General features: G+C 35.9%; 1 long non-coding RNA gene across 1 annotated transcript; it reads left to right on the top strand.

Annotated features, from left to right (window-relative positions):
- The first annotated feature begins 1,207 nt into the window (after nt 1-1,207).
- On the top strand, nt 1,208-3,167 carry LOC130052705 (uncharacterized). The gene is made up of 3 exons (XR_008801092.1): nt 1,208-1,658; nt 2,617-2,701; nt 2,836-3,167. It is a non-coding gene; the product is annotated as an uncharacterized LOC130052705 (long non-coding RNA).
- Nucleotides 3,168-18,389: the final 15,222 nt, after the last annotated feature.

An 18,389-nucleotide genomic window follows, 5' to 3' on the forward strand; every position in this document is an offset into this window, starting at 1 on the left:
ATAATTACATATAAAACCGTAATACGACTAAATAGATGAACGAGTTCATGAGTTTCTTTGAATAAGAATATACGATAAAATATTACGTTACTTTTTTACCAAGTTTAATTGATTGGTTAATTTTGTTTAGTTTTAACGGCCTTTTTCATTGCATACGGAATGTATTATTGTTGTTTATAATTGTTTGCTTTGAAAAAGAAAAAAAGGTCGAGGCTAAATGTGACGTCACAATGCACACTTTACGTCGCCTTGCGTTTTATTTCCCGCGTTCAATGAATAGGCGGATCCTGTAAAACTGTTGTCCCCATATAAACTCCTTTAATATTGAGATGTTACTGGGTGTTTAGCGCAACGAAAATTTCATTAAAAATATATATTTTTAAATGAATCATAATCTACCGTACTTAACGGAATTATGATTACCACTTGGGACAGTCTGATTAAAATCAGACCCCATACTCATTATCATATCGTTGGGTGTATATATGAGTATGGGGTCTGATTTTAATCAAAATGCACTTGGGACACTCCAATGACCATTACATGCTTCGCTCGGTCCAACGGTCACACCGTATACATATTACCGAGCGAAGCTCGGACGGGCCGAAGGCCCGTCCGCGAAGCAAGGCTCTAAAGGTAACGCGTATGTAAAAGAAAAAAGTCAAAATCAGCAAAAGAAAAAGAGATAATCTCCATATACGTTCGCTGAAATTTTCGTGATCCATATGGGCGCCGCCATTTATTTTTTTCATTACCTGCTCCAACAGTTATTCGTGTTTTATTTTGAATGCCAATAATAGAAGACTCTGGCGTGTAATTCGTAATTTAAACACTCAGTTTGTTCAAAGTGAATAGTATAATTATCATTGTAACAGGTTTTAGCAAATAAATACATATAAAACCGTAATACGACTAAATAGATGAACGAGTTCATGAGTTTCTTTGAATAAGAATATACGATAAAATTACGGTTACTTTTTTACCATTTTGAATTTATTGGTTAATTTTGTTTAGTTTTAACGGCTTTTTTCATTGCATACGGAATGTATTATTGTTGTTTATAATTGTTTGCTTTGAAAAAGAGAAAAAGGTCGAGGCTAAATGTGACGTCACAATGCACACTTTACGTCGCCTTGCGTTTTATTTCCCGAGTTCAATGAATAGGCGGATCATGTAAAACTGTTGTCCCCATATAAACCCCTTTAAGGTAGAGACCGATAGCAACCACGTGATCAGTAAAAATCGTGTATTTTCACGTGAAATTATTTTTCGGAATTCCGTACATCGCCATAGAGTAGTTGAAAAACAAAAAGGGGTTCCGAAAGTACAAGTTGTTGCTGTGACTGATGATTGAGAGGGTCGTCTCAACAAAAGATATAGAAATTTGGCCATAGTTTAGATTAGGAATACGTCAATGTAAGAATAGTGGACTAAATGTTTCGTCCGTGCAGAATGGCACTTTTTACCTCACGAAATTCACCACCATGCATAGCTGCGCTACGTAAACAAACTTGTTGATGTAGCGTGATCGTGATGTCCGAGTGCTGCGAGTTTCAATACTGTTTATGTAGTCATTGAGAGTTTAAACAAAGTTTCTTCTGAGAAGAGGAATTCGATGGATGCATTCAACGTGGACAACGAAATCATAATTTCGTTTGGTAAGTGAAAAAAATGGCAAATTGAATTTGTATTCAACCCACTTTTCCTCTGCTATTTCACAACGCGATTTTATAATAACATCTATAAACGCACAATTTGGAGCTGTTTCATTTTTTGTGCATTTATGTATTCCATATGTGCCCAAAATATAACTCCTACATGTGCATGTAATTGTAAATGGATGTCATGCATATGCCAGATTTGAAAAACAATAGGGCTCTCACAAGTTTGGGGGGGGGGGGGGGGGGGGGGGGTTTGCACTAAAATTCTATTTGGTATAACTGATAGTACTTATAGTATCTTGAAATTTCATTGACCTAAGAGATATTTCAAATCTGGGGTTTCGTGTTTCATGCAAGCATGTAGGTCTACAAAACTTTATTTAAAATATTTGTAAAATCACAAGCCCTCCTCATAGGCAAATAAATGTATTGTATGAAAATAAGATATGTATGTCCTTCTCTTGACCCACACTCCGTAAAGGAGACAGGTCTGATAAATCTAGAGTTGACTTGTTTTGATATTATTAGAATGAACTGGCAGTTTATGAAAACATATCTGTCATCTCATATTGTAATATGATAATTATGATGTTTATTCACCTCATTAAGGACCCGGGGGTGGGAGGGTATGTACTGTTTAAATAGAAGGTAACTATAACAATATGAAATAAATAACAATCATGCAGATGTACTACTACTGCAAGAGTTCACATTGCTGCACTGCACACATTTAACATACATGTAGTGTTACATATGTAATACTGATTTCAGACAAGATTTTAAAAATTAACATAATAAAATACATGTTGTGTGTGTAATTTTCAATATATCAGCATTTTAAAGTTCACTAAACATGCATTGAGACACACAATTTTAAAATTGACACTGTCTGACACAGTATAATTAATGATTAATACTGACTGGCAAATATTAATTATGATGATTTTTTTCTAAGCATCATCCTAAGGACCAGTGCAAGTTGAAATGGGCTTCCAGCCAACAACTTCAACAGCAATTTGCCATGAAAATCAGCAAGAAAGGTACAATATTTTCTATCTTAGTAAGATAGAATTTTTCATTTTAACACCAGACATTTATAAAGACAATTCTTAGTATATTAGATATTCATCTTTTTTTCAATATTTGAATATACAGAATATATTTTTTATAACAGGTACTTCATTTACATTGATGATGTCATATCCCCTGGACCCCACAACTTTACAGGTTACAGAGAAAATTCAAGAACTTCTGCAAAATGTGGGACTTGGATAGAATCAATAATGTATTTGTGAGCCCAGAGCAATGGATATATTGTGCAACATACTAAAGTGTGAATTTAATGGAAAACAAGTACATGTACTCATGTATTACATGTCTTTTTTAAAGACAATAATATTGTATAAATATAGAGGAAGTGTCATTGTTGATTATTCTAAGTTTTTGATATATCAAAATCAGTAAACATTTCTAAATGAAAATAAAATACCAATTTTATAACTTTAACCGGCGCGAGCCCCCCTAAAATTTTCAAGTTTAAAGTAAATCGTGGTCTCTTGTTTAGAGAAATATATACGATAAAAGAATCCATAATTTCCTCCACTCTCAGAGAAATAAATGTCTGACAAAATCTTTTGATTTATTGAATTACTTTTAGTGGGAGAACTGCTACTTTTTCCAAAAACCCTTAAAATTTGCGTTATTTTATTAATTTCACCTTATTAAAAATGACAGAAAATAATAAAAATGACTACATAGGAGACATATTTTAAACCCTAAAAAATATGTAAAATCCAGGAGTTTCTGGGGAATCGCCCCCCCCCCCCCCCCCCTTCAAGGCGGCCCCCAGACCCCTGCCTCATACAGTTGCACCCCCCCCTCCCAACTTCAATTCCTGATCCGCCCCAGAAATAGCTTATAGAAACCTTCTTATTGTCATGTTCAATTTTCAAAGAGGTAATTTGGGAATGCTTAAACATTCTAAGTTATAAAAAGGTCAGTTGTTTATCTCTGCTGGCTGAATCTTTCTTCTCAATGCACCGAGTGCAATTCATGACGTCTATGTTCCTGCTCATTCTTTCTCCTCCATACCATGCAGTATATTAAAGGGGTTGGGATGTAATGGAGACATTTGTTTTAACAAATATAAATTGTATTTCAATTTTTTGTGGGGATTTTTATTTGGGAAAACTCTTGATATTAATCATCAAATATGATGACGTATGATAAATCTATATTCTGAGTGTAAGTGCACAAAGGTCAACAACGAGAACTACAACAAAATATAAGCTAAAATTTGAAATACATACTTTCTGTATTATATTTATTAATTTAAAAAAGGTATTACAAAGAATCTTCGAATTTCAGCAAGCTGTTTTTGATGGATTGTTTACAACATCTTTTAATAACCCTTTTTCTTACGAAAATGTGTAGTTTGTTAAAAGGGGGTGGGGTTAGGAATATTTTGCTAGTTCCATATTGAACCCCATTATGGTGTATAATTTTTTTTCATATATTTTACTTACTAATAGACTGACCACTTAATGAAATAAAATAAGAAATTTGATGGGTAATTTTTTTGCAGCTTAAGCAAAGGTATGACCCTGTGTGCAAATATTGTGCACTGTTTTAAGGTAATTGGCCAGTGTAGCTCTGTTGAAGTAATGTTGTTGCATGTTAATAATGATTGCTGAACTTGAAATTGATGTGTAATATACAATTATGTGAAAGGTTGTTTAGAACCATATATGACAAGTTATGATCCTTTTTACAATAAAAATGTTATAGCTCTATTTGTATAATGCTCTCTACTTATTTTTCTTCACTTTTTACGCTTTACAAGGACTAAAGAAGGTGTTGTTAAAATCGTCATATTTCTCAAAAACAAGGTCGATTACCTACATTGATTTTTTATTATGTTTTATATCGAAGCTTCATCATAAACATATATCAAAATAAAAAAAATTCAATGGTTAATTTTTTTAGCATCAACCTATCAATCTCTACCTTAATATTGAGATGTTACTGGGTGTTTAGCGCAAGGAAATTTCGTTCAAAATATATATTTTTAAATGAATCATAATCTACCATACTTAACGGAATTATGATTACCGCTTGGGACATTCCAATGATCATTACGTACATGCTTCGCTCGGTCCAACGGTCACACCGTATACATATTATCCTTTTCAGTAATGATTTGGTCAGATTGATTGATTGATTGTATTCTTGCTTAACGTCTCACTCGAGAATTTTTCACTCATATGGTGAAGGGTTTCAAATTTAGGCCTATGCTCGGCGCTTACGGCCATTGAGCAGTGAGGGTTCTTTAGCGTGCCACACCTACTGTGATACGGGTCATCTGTTTTAAGGTCATCTCCGAGGACCCGTGACATTCACATCTGATGCCGAGCGTTTGGTGATGGAATTGTCACTACCTGTTTTAACGACGTAGGTGTGTCGCGGCCGGGATTCGAACCCCGGGCCTTCCGCTATAACCTCTCGGCCACCGCGGCGGTCAGAGAACTGTTTTGGTACAGTTGTATATACTCAATGCAATCGGGGTTTTTACATTTTCTATCTGGGATTCTGCTTAACCCATCTACATTTCTATGTTTCGAACCTGCCCTGTATTGGGAATCAAAGTCAAAATTCTACAGGATAGTGATCCACCTAGCATACATTCCCTCGGGATCTTTAAAAAATTTCAGCCAGATTAGAGGGGCATGGTCTGTTCTTAACAGAAACTTTCTGCCTGTTAGATAATGACGAAACAACCGAACAAATGAAACCACAGCTAAAAGTTCCCCTTTTGTGGTACAATAATTCTGTTGGGATTTGTTAAGTGTCTTGCTTACGTAAGCAATTACTCTTTCTTCCCCATTCTGAATCTGACTTAGTACAGCCCCTACACTTTCCCCACTTGCATCTGTGTCTAACACAAAAATATCACTTTCGTTTGGGAAAGCTAAAATGGGTGCACTAATTAAGCAATCTTTCAAAATGTTTAAAGAGTCCTCGCATCTTTCATCCCACTTAAACTTTGACTTAGCGCAAGTCAGAAAATGAAGGGGATAAGCCTTGAGTGAAAAGTCAGGAACAAAACGCCTGTAGTACCCTATCAATCCTAAGAAACTCTTCACTTCGGATTTATTTTCAGGTCAGGGTAAATTTTTAACTGCTTCTATTTTAGAAGGATCGCATTTAACACCCTCTTTGGAAACTACATGTCCCAGAAACTGGGCTTCTTCTTGAAATAACATACACTTGGATGGTTTAAGTTTTAAGTTTGCTTCTTTCAAACAACTGAAAACACTTTCAAGGTTTGATAAAGCTGTTTCAAAATTCTGGCCAAAAACAATGACGTCATCCAAATAGCATAGACACCTATGCCAATTAAGATGTCCTAACACTTTTCCCATTAGTCGCTGAAATGACGCAGGGCCATTTGACAAACCGAAAGGCAACACATTATTAAATTGAAATAACCCCTTATGGATGGCAAAGGCAGTGTTGGGCTTATCTTTAGGATGCATTTTAATTTGCCAATACCCACTGGCGAGGTCAAGAGTACTAAACCACTGAATATTTGTAAGGGTATCTAATGTGTCGTCAATACGCGGTGAGGGGTAAGCATCCTTACGAGTGACTTGATTCAATTTCCGAAAATCGACACAGAAACGTAATGACCCATCTTTCTTGGTAACCAAACAAATGTTTGAACTCCAGGAACTATCACTAGGCTCTATAATACTTTCTTGCAACATTTTGTCTAATTCTTTATCAATAACATCTTTTTGTTTTAAGGGAACCCTACGTATCTGAAGTTTTACAGGTTTTTCATCCCCCGTATCAATCTCATGTAGCACAAGATCTGTCTGACCTAGAGATCCCTCTGGTTCCTTAAAAATGTCTTTAAATTTCCCTAACAATTTCCTTAATTCAGATCTTTGATGCTTATATCATAACGAAATTTGCAATGTATAAAACAGATGATAGAATTCTGAAAGAGGGGAGAAGAGTAATGAATGGAGTAATGAATTGGCAAAATAATGTGGGACAAAAGCAATAGTAAGATGCAGAACAAAAATGTCTGAACTTTTCACCGTGAGGTGAGGTGACAGGGAGATTATTAGTATGTGTGTTTATAGCTTGTTTACAAGATCATGAGGGTGAAATCGATTTTGGTCAGAGGAAACGTGTAACCAATCGGAGTGTAAGAAATCAGTCACCAGAGGTCAAGCATTTGTATATATTATTTACAAGAAAAATGAAATTAAAAATTATGCAAAACCTTACAAGTGAAGTTGAGTATGCAACGCTAAATTATAGATTTTTCAAGGAAATAATTGTGTTGGCTTTGAGTTTGAATTAAAAGCCAATATCAATATTACAGATTATTAAGATATAACAAATATGGTAAGGAATTTTGGAGGCTGTACGGGGGTATAAATGCGAGGAACAAAGACAGAGTTCTTCAGTAGCTGAACAGAACTTTGTCTTTGGGCTTTCATTTATACAGGTAAGATATTGAGTATACTTGCGCATTTCTGAAATAACTTTTCAATTTTTCAGATGGCTTCGTTAATTTTTGTGTGTGAACTTTTATATTAATGTTTGTAATAATTATTGTATATTGTATAAAATGAATTATAATCAATAATTCTAATGATGAAATGTTTCTTTAATAAAAAAAAAGAGTAGCTGAACAGAACTTTGTCTTTGGGCTTTCATTTATACAGGTTGAACGAGATAGAGCTACTCCGTTCGGCCTGTGAACACACAAAGATCCCTGGTACCTAATAAATATTTGCATATCACGCTTTGCGCCATAGCTGACTCCAAAATACTTCTTCCCCAAAACTTGTATATGAGCTATTACGAAGTTCGAGTCAGTTATGGGGCGAAATAGGATATTATACTTATTTAAATTCTCTGAAGCGTTTTCTAACAAAGGCTGAAGATGTTCCGGAATTTCATCGGTGTCTTTCTCAGACTCATACTCAGGGGTCAAGGAACAAACGCTGTCTATGGGATATATCGTCCCTATCACGATCTCTGGATCCAACTTGACATGTTTAGCACCCAAGTTTACTAGGGATAAATTTATCTGGTTTCGCGGATTTAAAAGAGTTTTAGCCAGCAAAAGTTTTCTCCCCTTTAAAAACTTTACGGGTTCTACTATGCCCATCTCAAGAAAACCTGATCTATCCAGACAACACTGCACCAGTAACTCTGAATAAGGGGGTATATTAACACTCTCTGACAGCTTAACTCGGCAAATACCGGTGTCTAAGTTTGATTTTAACCACACTTTACTGTCGATTTACAGTAAGTGTGAACGACACATATCGGCAAGTACATGACGTGCTCCAGATAGTTCATTGGAAAGTCCCCGAGTGATTTTAAAGAGCGCTTTTGATAGTTCGGTTAAATTATAGGTAGGCGTTCCCAAGTATTTGGCATTATATTATCTCGTGCTTAACAAGTGTAAGTTTCACTATTTGATTTCAATGTAAGTTGCACCGTACGTAGCGTGAGATTCAATATCGGTTTTGATTTGACAACGGGGATTTGAGATTACGTTAATGAAATGTCTTGTAAAGTTTATCTTATATATACTAGATATCTACATGACTGTATAAAAGTAATGGGATATCTTATAAAGAAAAAAAATATAAGATGTCTTATAAAAATATATAAGATATCTCGTAAACTTTAGAAGATACAACTTTTATCAGATACCTTATAAATTTTATCTTTTAAGCAGGAATAAACGTGCCATACTAATATAATTCACCGCAGTATCAATAGGTATGGGAGGGGGCATGAAATGAATTTGAAATAAAAAGGCGGGATACAGGGTGAAAAAGGCGGGCTCCGATATGTAAAGAAAAGGCAGGGTAGCAATATCCCAGAATTCAAATAGTGTTGAATATTGAAAAAAAAAGACGGGATCGAAAATACTGCGGGAAAAGGCATGATCCGCAGTTGCCTCTATATCCCAATAAAAATTGAAAGGTTACTCCCTTAAATTCCTGTAGATACTTGTCAGTTTTAAGTGATCAGAAATTTCAGTACATGTTTCTATAGGCGAATTTGTCCGTTTAAGAACAATGCTTTTGTTTTGTTGTCTCTTTCACATTCGCAGTTTCCATATCATTATTTTTAAATAAATCTCTCAGAGGATATTTTCGAAATCTTACAAAGCATTGGATAAGGGCAAGATCAAAAGATCGATGTCGGAAAAATTTCTAAATTCAAATAGTTAGGGGGAAGAGGGGGTAAAAACTCGTAAGTTTCTGTCATCCGACATCGATTACACTTTAGTGGGAAAAAAAGACAACTGACTTTAAAATCACATAATAATTAATACATTTTGATAAACATTTAATAGTTTCAATGTACACTTTCATTTGTTTTACTTGTTAATCGACTAGTTTCAACATACTTCATATTTAGTTTTGTATTGGGGGGGGGGGGGGGGGGGGGGGGGGGTGTCTTTGTGAGAACTATACGAACTCAGTTTTTTCAAATATTGAATCTCGCCCCTAAAATAATTTGTCAGATTAAGTAATAACATCAATAGATATTCTACTTTGAGAAAACATTTATTTTCAACACATGGCATTTGGATGCTTTGATGTCTTTTACTGTTATATATACCCACATTTTCGTAAGAAATTCGGAAGTAACCATCGCTAGATACTATTAATTGAATGAACAATTGCAAGTTCTGTGAATTCTAGCAAAAACTAAATTCCCCAAACCATCCCTCTCCTGTAACACATTATTAAAGAAATTCAGATTTTCGTTAGCATTAGACGCGCCTTCTATAACGTCATAATAAACCTCAGCAAAGGTTGATTGTTAATGTTGCGTTACTGGCGTACCTTTGAACCTATATCGCTGGTCCACCCCTAACTGCATGTCCATGATTGAGATTACCCGTTGTACGAACGACACTCGCTTCGTCAAATATATATATATATATATATATATATATATAACTATATAACTGACTCGGCCTAAATTGCAATAAAATCAGCAAAGAAGTTTTCAACATTTCGTTCGTGTTCAGACCACAGGGGCTCGCCACGAATTGACCCTCTCTATTCTATACTTACATTTATTTATAAATATAGAATAGACGATGTCAAATTTTAAAAAGACAAAAATTTCGTGACGAGCCCCTGTGTCCAGACGAAGTATGCTTCTCTTGGATTTTGTTTGCAGTTTCTTGAAAATTTCTCGCAGCTCTACAAATTAAAGACACCGATGGTACATTGTCAGGGGTACACATATTTCTTCTTAATAAATTTTGTCCGATTTCTCTATTATATACACTCGATTTCTTTTTAAATTTCATACTCAATAAACAAGTACATCCGGTGTGATCTTCGTTGGCGACACTTTCAGTGCAAGAGTTCCCATGATTGACAATTTTATAACGTGGCCTTTGCGACGCCTAATTTCTTACTGATTTTACCATAAAATAAACCCTCGGCATGTAATTTTAAAATCAACGTCATTGTTTTAGTTGATATTGGTTTCCCCTTTTCGCAGAGTCTCTTCCATCGTGCTAAAAGATTATGTAATGACACGCTAGTGTAAAGACACGTGTGCCCACCTAAAATTATTTTTATTCCCACCCCTTTAAATATTGGTCCAATCGCAGTGATTGTTCTTTCCTTGATGCGTCATCATTGACAGATTTGTTATCCGGGACCGCGAATGAACTTGAGAAGCTGAGTCGTTCACACTTACTGTAAATTCACACTAACATACCTAGTTTAAGGGTTTTCTTATCTACATTTACTTTCCCCTGATTTTGGACAAGAAAATCCATACCAAGTATCCCCTAAAATCCCACAATGTCGGCAACTACAAAATCTTGCGTTATCTTTTTCCGCCCTATTGAAATTGGTAAAGTCACTTTACCATGAACATTAAGCCTTTTGCTTTTGGCTGCCACAAGTGTTGTATCTGAGGGTTCATATTTAACATTCAATTTTGGCCATTCCCAAAGAGTCTAAAACTTCCTTGGCCAATAACGTCTTTGAGGAACCTGTATCAATAAGCATTAGGACATGTTTTTACACCTATCTGACAAATGGTAAACAAACACTGATCTTTGTTAAAATTAGCTGTAATGTCATCACCGATAGTGTTATTTATTTCAAATCCGGAGGGCCGACTGTGTTCAGTAATGGTCGAACGGTCTAAGACTGCCTCCCCGGCCCCTGAGACAGCCCTTGTGAGTTTTCCGGACTTGAAGTTTCAGGTGAAGTTTGCGCGATACTTTGTATTTGCTTTAGAGGACATTTAGGTGCAATATGACCAACTGTCTTGCAATATTGACATATGATTTGAGAACGTCGATCACTATTTGTGATTAGCACGTGGTTTAAATTCATTTTGGTTATCTCCAACATTCATGGTACGAATCGCTGAATAGGACTTACTGCGTGAAGCACGTGTCTATTACAGTCACTGCCTCACAACAATGAAAATCCTATCCTGGTCACGGCACCAAATAATGTAGCAGGTCTGGCGTTCGTATAGTCTGTACTTCGCGTTCTGTTTTATTTTATTTTGATAGTGGCAACTTCGAAACGACCCAACTACACTGTGATTTTAAACTTTGAAAATGAAAATAAGATAAATAACACTTTACGAATTTATTACCAGTATGAAAGTGACAAAGACAAACTCCTAAATCCTAGAACTTAGCCTATAAAATCAAGAAATCTCCCAACCCAAAGGTAATATAATAATTTCGTAAGTTACAAGGGCAAAGTATAAGGACAATATGGACGAACAAGACGTGATTCCAGTATAGGAAGATTGGAAGGAGAAATGTGTCTAGCAAGGCCCGCTGTCTCGCTTCGATGAATTGTTCTCTGCATGGCTTTATATGGCAAATTAAACAATAGAAACTGTCATTAAAGTTATTGGTGAAGATAAAGTGGGCGTGGTCAAATACAACGGGTGAATAATTTACATCGGGATCGAAATTCAGAAATAAAAGTAAAAGTAAAACCCAAACTACCACACTTACATTAATATTTTATATAAAAATGAAAATATGATATCCACATATCAAAAACACTGCATGATAGAAATTGAAATACACATGACATTCCATCTTTAATTTCCATAATCCCGTTGCTGGGTTGCGATCAAGATGGAAGCGACTAGTCTACGGACTAGGTATGGTGGCTGAATTGTACCACTTTACAATGCATTGTCTTTCTTTATTTTGAGGCGAAGAGCAGCTAATATTATTGTATAACGGGAATGGATGTAGCACAAGGATTTCAAATCCTTTACATGAGAACATCAGTCCCCGTAAATTAGGAAACTATATTTCCTTTTGTTCCGAATGTCAATTTAGGATAATAAAAATAAACTAAGCAGTCTGTGTGATTTGGATATAAATATAAACGATTTATTCTCTAAGTTAACATTAAAATATACAGTTACCAATAACACGTCCTACCCCTAGCCCTACGATGTAACAACTGACTTTAAAACTCCCTCTATTCTCCGTTATGTTTTTGTTTACGTTTACCTAACAACGTCACCGGTCCCGTGCGTGACGCAACAGTAGTGACACCGGCGATGGCTATGCACGTTATAGTTCATACAAAATACACACCCATTACAATTATCATTTTGTCATCTATTCGTTATTTTGGGACCAAAAGTCGCTAAATATCTTTTTGTCTTTTCGCTTCGAAATAACAAAACGACGATGAAGTGTAAAATGGCACAAATCGGCCACTATACCTAGCCCCTGGGCTAGCCGCTACGATCTTGGAACGCAGCCCAGATTTATGACAATTAGGGGGTACTGAGGACCTATTCCAACTTGGATCCCCACGGGACCATGATGTATATGAGGTTGGTTAGTTGAATATTGTTTAACGTCCCTCTTGAGAATTTTTCACTCATATAGACACGTCACCATTGCCTGTGATGGGCTGCAAAATTTAGGCCTATGTTCGGCGCTTACGGCCATTGAGCAGGAAGAGATTTTTATCTTTGCACAACTGCTGTGACACGGGGTCTCGGTTTTTGCGGTCTCATTCGAACGACTGCCCTATTTAGTCGCCACTTGATCACAATAACGAAAAAAAGAGATTTCTTTCCTTGTGGATCCCGTTTTGTTCTTCTGCCAACAACTCCTGTAATTCAAGAAAGTTAAAAAGGCCCTGGTCTTGCATAATGCAATATCGCGGCGATAAGGTAACTTTATGGCAAAAGATATGATTCCATCGTCAACTTCCCATATATCTGTATAGCAGTATGTAAAAGTTAAACGGTACCAATTCTGGTGCACCAGATGCGCATTTCGACAAATAATGTATCCTCAGTGATACTCAAGCCGAAATTTTGGAAATTCGAAATAACAATAAACTTGTAAGAGCTAAAAGGAAAACTAGGGTGCCAAAAACTGGAGCCAAATTCGTCCAAGGATAGAGCAATGCATGAGGGAGATAATCCTTAATTTTGAAATGTATTTCTAAATTTTATCCCAGCAATTAAATATACATCCGTATTTTCAAGCTAGTAACGAAGAAAGGAAAACTAGAGCGCCAAAAACTGGAGCCAAATTCGTCTAAGGATAGAGCTATGCATGAGGGAGATAATCTCATTATCACCTGTATATGGTGTTTGTAAATGTTCGTTGTCTTCATTTGTTCACCCTACCTTTGGTATGTCCAGTGGTTCGTAGTGGCCTTCTTTTAATTTTGCATTCATTAAAGGATTTATGAGATTGTACACTGTTCATTATCTTTATTTGTTCATGTAGTCCCGATCTTGTAAAATAAGAATGACAGGTGCTTGTTCTCATTAGATAGGTTACATGAGGAATACGTTTTGGTCCCAGCTGGCAAAGCTTGCAACAACGTTGTCTTTGTAAAGCTCAATATTACAAGAAAGGTGAAGATAACGTACAGTGATCAATCTCATAACTCCTATAAGCAATACAAAATAGAGAGTTGGGCAAACACGGACCCTGTATTTTAACTAACTTGGCATTAATTTTATATTTGATAATTCTACTTATACTCCAATTGTCATTTCAAAAGATGAAATTATTTAAAATCATGATTTAGTTTTAAACATACTTAATATGGATCCCAGTCAATGGGACGAATTGATATGAGTTATCGTACCTATACTAAACTTCCTAAACTTCACAAAAAGCTTTAAATTTATATAAAATAAGTATCACTTATGTAATTTTGTGATCACACGTTCCTTATAAATCAATTTGTAAATTCTCAACATGCAATGAATTTGAGCATCAGCTTGCAAATTTCCCCTCGTGATAAATGTCCTTAATTCAGTGCCTATTGTCTTTGACGGCAAGTGTTTCTCGATATTATTATAGAAAATGATGAGTCGTTAGAATTCTCATGAAGTAAACTAGTTGGACTCTGTAAGACTAGATGGGTTGAACGCCATACCTGCTTTGGTGTATTTTTCTTGTCTGTTATTATTTTACAATATGTACACCTACGCCGTCCATTATATGTAACACATTAACTTAACACTTGGTGAGACGACAAACACACAGCGTCACCATACAGGGGCTTTTGGCTTCAATGCCTGAATGGTATCCTTTTCTGTGTTAATGAAAGGTGAAGATAACGAGCAGTGATCAATCTCATAACTCCTTTAAAGAATACAAAATGGAGAGTTGGGCAAACTGGGATCAGGTGCCTAGGAGGAGTAAGCATCCCCTATCGACCGGTCACACCCGTCGTAAACCCTACATCTTGATCAGGTAAATAACATCCGTTGTTCTCGACACAATAAAGACTGTGATTGTACAACTCCAGAAAAGAATTAAATGACATTTCCACTGCAAGCAAGTTTTAAGTGAGGAACACGTGGACAGGATCAAAGAAATTCGTCGTTACATGTAGGTGGATTCTTGATTCGAGTCATGCTTTGATGAAGCAAAACAAATTGCAGACTTGAGATAGCGATTAAAATTCCACGGGTTTGCTTCAAGCAGCAACACAGGGGAAATATCGCATACTTACATGTAGATATTTTATTGAACATAGATGTTAACGGCGAACTAATTACTATATGACAAACGGGATGACTTCAGCTTCTCTATCAGGGCCGTAAATTAACCTTCAATTTGGAGGACGCAGGAAATTAGGCGGGGGTCTGGGGGCCGCCCAGGCCCCCAGACGCTGAGCACATTTTGTGCACACTGAACACGTTTCGTGCAAAATCCTTGATTCTAGGGCCTTCTAAGATGTTACTTGACTAACTCATTCTAAAAGAAAGATTTGGAATGCTTTTTAAGGGAGGTATCATGTTCTTAGTTATTGGAAACAACATAAATTCTAATGAACTTTAAATTTTAAATTTTTTGGCTCAAAAGTTGGAGGAGGCAGCTGCCTCCTCCGCCTCCATGTAATTTACGGCCCTGTCTATCGTCAACTTCCCATATTTATGTAGCAATTTTTCATTATCACCTGCATATCGTGTTTACGTGCCTTTCAATAGATTCATTACGCAAGAGCGTGTATGTTCTGGGTATGGCCAGTTTTTGAATCGAGGCAGGCAACTGACAAATAAATAAAGGTTCCAGGGGTTTCAACAGTCTCGTTTGAAGTCAGCATTTTGCAAGTTTTATGCTCAGGTGCTTGGGTTCAGGACCCCCCCTCCCCCCTCCGGATAACCTACATGAGTTGATTTATATATCTTTTTATTTATTAATTTATTTTTGAAAATCTCTCTAATGCAGATCAACAATGTCTTGCATACCCATAAAGTCCAAAATAGCTCAAAATGAGCCCTTCAAAAAAAAAAAAAAAAGACACTCGTTTATCGCTTATCGAGTTACAAGATTGATCACTGTTCGTTATCTTCACCTTTCATTACTCCGTTTTCCTGATCGATATAGGGCTCACGGCGGGGGTGACCGGTCGACAGGGAATGCTTACTACCTCCAGGCACGTTTCGTTCTCATTCGCAAAACAAGTTGATTACCTATTTTGAGCATAAGAACGACATTTTTTCGACGACGTACAGCAGATATTGTTCATATTTTCAGAAGGAAAAGAATCATTTTATTGCCTGAATTTTTGGCGAATTAAGACAATAAAGTCATCATGTTAATTTAACTGGAATTAAAGCTGACATGAATTAATAAATATAGTATAATTCTATAAGTCCGTCATATTTCTCTGCTAATCCGCCATATTAGTTGGATATTCTATTGTTATATGTATCAGGGTTCGCATGGTTTATCAGGGGACGAGTTTATCTACGCTTCACTTCACATCAGTGTCTTCGATTTACCTGTGCGGGTAGCTTCGACAGGTAACACGTACATGTGCATCTCTGATACTAATTTATAGGACATCAAAAAGAAATGAAATCACGATTTGAAACACCACGCAGTGCTAAAATTTACAATAAACATATCGTACAGTAGTAAATCATTCTAAAAGCTTTGGATAAATAAATATAGAATGCCTTTTCTTTACGTGAATGTACGTACATTTGCAGTAAATATGTTAAAACTATACAAAAACGCGGAGAAATATTTCATCTATTATCTATTGATAAAATGGAATAAGCAAAGGGTATAAAATCTATACCATTCACACTTACTTCAAGCAAAATGCAAATACATAAATACTACTGTACTTATGCACATGACATGTATGCTCGCCATGAAAACCCATCGAATGCGGACGACTATTTACCTGGGTCTACTCGTAATATCTGTAAAGGATCGCAGATGTACGTGTACACTCGTTGAAAATACTCTAAGTAGTAGTAAAACTCCCTTTATTTGCATAATTCATAAAACAAAACGATAAACTCCATTTGTATTCCAACAGTAAACACCATTGCCCATTGTACAGACTGCGACACACTTAGCCCGTGCCGATCAGCTATCTTCAATCAGGGGAAGTATCAGAGTATAATATTTACCCTGTATTGTGCATGAATCCTTATACCGTATGATTTACTGGTCAAGAGTATTGCAGATTTATAAATCAGGAAATCATTTTGGTACATAAATTGTTTATGCATATATAATTTGCATATACAACACTGTACGAGTGCATGGGATGAGAGAGAGAGAGAGAGAGAGAGAGAGAGAGAGAGAGAGAGAGAGAGAGAGAGAGAGGGGGGGGGGGGCGGGGGGAGGGGAGGGAGGGGGATTCAACCGATGATCTTGTAATAATCGCGCTCTTATTAAGACAAATGATATCGTTAATTCAATAAAAGAGAACCGTAACTCAATATTGCTCTCATTGATTGATAATACATATTTTTTTTATTCATTTAAAGCACGCAATAATTAAAAATTAAACATATCTTTAAATAAAGTTATTTTCAATTACTTCATTTTATGCTAATTTGGCGCTCAATAGATCTTATGTATCTATGCCATTTTGCGTTATTACATTCTGCGTTGAACTCGACGCAAATTAATTGTACTAATGCAAAATGTAATAATTGAGTTTATCATATTATGCGTCGTTAATATCAAGCACATAGAATCAAGGTGAGGGGACAAGAGTGGCTATCCCCCACCTTTAATAACAATATCCATTATTTGTTATTTTGCAATGCAAATAAAAGATATATTGGGTGACAACCCCCCTCCCCCCACTTGACCCCAGCTTAAAAGTTCTGATATAATAGTAGAAGACACACACCACCACTAATTAAGAAATGAAGATATTATGAGGCACTCAAAGTAGAGGACTCTAACCACCCCATCTCACCCCCTACGATTGACGAAAGTGAAGTGTTGGGGAAAATTATTGAGGCAGTCAAAGTAAAAGACTCGTTAATCCTTCACCCCCACATTAGGACTTTGAATATCGGACAAAACATCTTGGTTTGTTTGGGGTTTTTGTTTTATTTTATTGCTGTTTTCGTTCATCTTTTTAAATTATTATTTTGAATGGCAAGAAATTTTGAAGAATCCATTTTTCCATTTTTTTCCCCTTCCTGTTGTACCCCCGCCCCCCATGAAAAATGACGATACATGTCTGGTTATTCCATGTACATTTTGCTTTGCAACACATGCATTTATACTGATTGTATGGTGTAGAATTGCACTCTTTACCAAGTTTTCCTTCATTTACGCAGTGTAAGGAATGGTAAACCAAAATCACAAAACAAAATGCATAAAGACCAAGATATTTTTAAGCGTAGGAACTTCATTCACGAATACATAAATATATGTCTTCAGAAAAATCGCATGCATGCATTGCAGGACTGTATCATATGTGTGTTTTAACATTTCTGTAACATGCCATAATGATTACTTTCAGGCTCGAGTGTAATTTATTCATAAATATTTTCATTTCGTAGATCTGGCGCAATGGATATATATACTGAAAATAGACATACCGCTGTACGTCGAAATTTCAAATTCAAATGTATTAGATAAGATGTTAGTATTCATAAATCAGTAAAATTCGTGTTGAGGTTTTAATTGATATGATAATGTCAATATACTGTAATGCATTGGTAGGATATGTAAAAGGCAAGAGTATAAACATTTTCCTTTTTCATTATTAGTATCAATATCTATATGAACACGAAAAAACATTATGTAATTTATATCCGGATTCATATACCGATTTAGATATCAATAAAAAACAAAGCCGCGTAGTTTGGGGAGGGGGGTTCTAATGAGTCTGATGAAATTAAAAGAAGGAA

The sequence above is a fragment of the Ostrea edulis genome, chromosome 1 (genome assembly GCF_947568905.1).
Source record: "Ostrea edulis chromosome 1, xbOstEdul1.1, whole genome shotgun sequence".
Lineage (NCBI taxonomy): Eukaryota > Metazoa > Mollusca > Bivalvia > Ostreida > Ostreidae > Ostrea > Ostrea edulis.